Consider the following 4,508-nt stretch of genomic DNA (forward strand, 5'->3'; position numbering starts at 1 on the left):
TTTTTGGATGTTTTTTTTTTTTCTGAATTAGTGTTCAAAGTAGTTTCTTAAGAAACAACAATTGGCAGATAATGTAGAGCAGTGTTTCCCAAACTTTTGAAGCCACAGCTCATATTTTACATTAGAAAATCACATGGCGCACCACCAAACAAAAATGTTACAAAATGAATGTTGATAATTTTTCCGTTTACTGTTTTTGCTTTCTTTTGACCACTACACATGCTAGGGCCTTCATCTGGGTCGGAACTTTCTCCAGGACCCACGTCATATTGACTACTTTTTCTTTTCAAATATATTTATCTATTGTTATTACTCGCTGTGTTGTCTCACTTGCAGCATGACTATTATATAATTTCTACTTCGTCTTCTTCTGTTTTACTGGCAGCTGGCAACCCATTTAATGTAGTTGTACACGGTCACTTAGTAGTAATCAGGTGGAACCAGATAATCTTCCACGGCACACCTATGTGGCGCGGCACAGTGGGTAGGAGACACTGGTGTAGAGCAGGGGTCTCAAACTCAAAGGAGCTGTGGGCCACTGCCGGCAATGTCATCTCATACGAGAGCCACTTTAGCCTTTAAGTACTACAAACAAACAAGAAAACACCCACAAATATTTCTGAAACTGCAAACGTGAACACATTTTTTTCCCTCACTTTTAACTAACTGAAGCTTTTAACTGAACAACCAAATAGATAAACTGGTACTCTCTTTCTGGCCAGACACGTGACATCGCAATTTTGTTTGTATTTAACAAAAAGAAATGCAGACATAAGTGTACACATTAGTGAAAACTGTTTTCTTTACAAATAACTCACTGAGCTACAACAGCCAATCCCTAACGTTTGTACTCTCTGCTCATATTGCCTTCATATTAAATAAGATTTTTCTTTTTAAAGAACTTATTTTAACATTGCACTCAACAACAAACAAATCTTCCCTAACAAAAAAAGTAACTTCAAGGGCCAAATTGCATTATATTTCTTCACGTCAATATACGTGAAGAAGTAGGGGTGATGTGGGCCACTAGTTTGAGAGCCCTGGTGTAGAGGTTTGAGGTTGTGTTAGGCAATACGTTTCTCACAGGCAGTCATTCATCCAGGAATGAAGAACAAATGCTAGCCAATAGATCCCCCCCATGACCCCCCCAATAATCAGACCCAACCAATATAACCCCCCCCCCAATAAAATTATGAATTATCCTGCATAAATAGGCTGTTGATTTTCTTTACTCACTCCAGGTATTACCAGCAAACTAGTTGCATGTTAAAGCATCTGGGAATTTACCCAGGTTTATTTATTTATTTAGACAGAGATCTTGACACCCCCCCCCCCCCCCCTCCCCCAGTGTTCAGCACAAAGTTACGCCGATGATTAGGCAGCTTTGGTAGAAAGTGCAGATAATGTCATTTTTAACAGTTTAAGTAACGCTGATGATGAACCTCGTAATCTTTATGTAGAGATGACAGTTGCTCTGATATTTTTGAGTGAAGTGAGAAAACATACCGATGTGATGTACCAACACATCCTACCTTCCCTGTTTGTGCAATTCCTTTGAATACACACAAACACATCTAGTCCTTTGCATTTAGGCTCACATGTCCTCTTTTAATTTGTTTTTTTTTTGTTTTTTTTTTAAGAAAAGACTTATTAGAGGATGAAGATTGACTGTTGTGTGCACATAAAGAGATCTGATGAACTGACACAGTTCTTCTTGCTCTATTGTTAAAGTATTGAGGAGAAAGTTATGGAAATTTTAAGGAAACAAAAGGTGTTCCCAGATTAATGTGACACATAATGAGACACAAGGTAGTGATCCACCAGTAAAAGTGGTAAAGGGACAGACTGTGAGAAAGCACAGAAGAGTCCCGGTCAGATCCCCAGAGGGACAATACACGAGACCTTTGACCTTAATAGAAAGATTAAAATGAATATGATCACACTTAAGGAAAGCTATATTTGTCAAATCAGTGAGCTTGGTAGAAAATCTGGTGTAAATCAACGCTGCTAAACAAGAAAAATATTTATTTGCAAATTTAAGATGAGTTGAGTCATAATATGTCAGTTATGTAACAATGTAACATGCTAAACTCAATGTAGTGAGCATAGAAAGCTCTAAGGACAAAATTCAAGTTGATTTGCATCCTTAACCACTCCGGTGCCTGACTATTTTCCTGGGGGATTTGGCACACTTTCAAAAACAGCTGCCTCAACCTCCCCCTTCATGAAAACATATGACGTTCATCAGCATCCGACAGCATAAAGGTTTCATGATAATTAGATGTTCTAACTTCACCCAGTTGCAAAATGTAAACTGAAACGATGGATCCCAGAATGGTGGTGATGTCAATTTCTGCCTCTGTTAGAGCTCAGTAACCATTTAAAGACCTTTGTAGTGCACTGACATCATCATTTAACCCTACAACTGTTTACAACTTGCATAGTTCCCATTTCTGTATAGCTGTATATCTCAGATTTCTGTAAAGTTATTTATTTCATATTCTGTATAGTTTTTCATATTTATATCCTGTTCATATCCTGTACATAGCTTGTACTCACTACAGCCTGTACATACTTATAGTTATAGAATATTCACAACATACTTCATACCGTGTACATTATAACATACCATAATAGACCCATTTCTGTAATATACTCACATATCTATATTATTGCTAATATATATTGTAATATATCTATATCACTAAAGCACTTCTGGATGGATGCAAACTGCATTTCGTTGCCCTGTACCTGTGCATGTGCAATGACAATAAAGTTGAATTCTATTCTAATTCTATTCTATCATTCAATACTGTGGGAATCTGACAGCAACTTCCTGCTCACAAATTCATACAGAAAGTGTATCAAGATGATGAGTGTGTGCCCAGTCAAAGTCATTGATCTCAGCATCAAGGCAGTGTATTAGTATTCTCTACAAGGTCACAGTTTTCTATTATCTGCACACAGCTCTCTGAGATGGTCACCTGAAATCAAACTATTGTCCCCTACTAATATGACCAGCGCACATGTGGGAGACCAGATTTCTTTCCTCTTATGTCCGGCACTCTACTTGGTCAAGACTGTGGGAAACTCCAGTCAGACCAAGGCCCACACATTCATATGGTGATGTGTGAGTATAAATAGGAGGGATGAAGGCAGCAGAGATCAGAGTCTCTCTACAGAGACCTCTACAGCACAGAGATCTGGCCATGGCAGCTACAGTCTCTCCAGTAATGACTAATTCTCAGGACCATGTGACTCTGAATCATAAGGTAAATTGGATATTATCAGAATGTCATTCATTATTCATTAAAGATGATGTTTAATAACACTAAACCTATGCACCAGAACTGTTTTATTAATGACTTTGTTCTTCTTCTTGCAGCTCAGAAAGCCTCTGGTGGAGAAGATCCACAGAAAGAGAATCAACAGCAGTATTGAACAACTCAAGTCTCTCCTGGGTTCTGAGCTCCTCAAACAGCAGCCAGACTCAAAACTGGAGAAGGCAGACATCCTGGCTTCCTGCAAAGACTGCAGCAGAAGTGTCAACCTGTGGACTCAGCAGCTGTTAAGGGCTACTCAAGATGTATTCAAGAGCTGGTGCATGTTCTGTTAAAACAGGAGGTGAAGACTCAGTCTGAACCACATCAACCAGCTGCACATTTCCTCTGAAGGAAACCTGAGTGAGGCAGACTTCTCTCCTCTGATTGTCACAGCCAAAGACAAGAGTCCAGTCTACAGCTCCCTCTGCTGGCCATGGTAGAAGCTCACAGACTGGAGTCACTACTAGATCAGCTATACTGATGATATTGACTGAATTCTATGAAATTTCAATGACTTAACATTTCCTGAAGAAACAGTGATATCGCTATCTTTCAAGTAAAGAGAGAAAACACAGATAAGCTGAAGGACCAAGGCTTGGTCAGCTGGTTGGTTAAATATTTGAAAAATAAATTCTTTTTTGGGGAGTTTGACGTTTAAATTTTAAACTAAGTGTACTTCACACTTCCTTGTCAAACATATTTCCCATGGAAGTAATTAAATCAAACATATCTTTTGTTTTAAGAAAGAACGTTTGACATTCTTGGTGTTCCAATCAAATCATAAGCTGACCAAACAAGCATATCCAGCTACTGCTCACTAGTATTTAAAGTAACACTGTACATTACATTGTGGTGATATGTGTTGAAACTATTGCTTATTGTTTCGACACTGATATGAGGATTTATGTCACAATGTTTTTGTCTTTTGTAAAGACAGTTGATCTTTCACTCTTCATGTCCTGCTGATGTTACCAAGTTACAGCTGCGATGCATCATCACCATTATCTGTTTTCAACCGCAGCCTGAGTTTATGCTAAAAAATGTATAATTGAAATCAAATGATTTTGTGTGACATGTTATTTTTATTTTACAAATCATCCCGTATTTTTTTGTGTTTTTCTTTTGTATGGACAACATGTCATGAGTTGTCCATACAAACCTAAAGAACATCTATGCTGAAATAAA

General features: G+C 38.0%; 1 pseudogene; it reads left to right on the forward strand.

The window, feature by feature from the left end:
- The first annotated feature begins 3,149 nt into the window (after positions 1-3,149).
- On the forward strand, positions 3,150-3,763 carry LOC146710094 (transcription factor HES-2-like; annotated as a pseudogene).
- Positions 3,764-4,508: the final 745 nt, after the last annotated feature.

Source organism: Copadichromis virginalis, linkage group LG5 (genome assembly GCF_057382275.1).
Source record: "Copadichromis virginalis isolate Kocher_CV1m ecotype Utaka linkage group LG5, C_Virginalis_male_GT1.1, whole genome shotgun sequence".
Lineage (NCBI taxonomy): Eukaryota > Metazoa > Chordata > Actinopteri > Cichliformes > Cichlidae > Copadichromis > Copadichromis virginalis.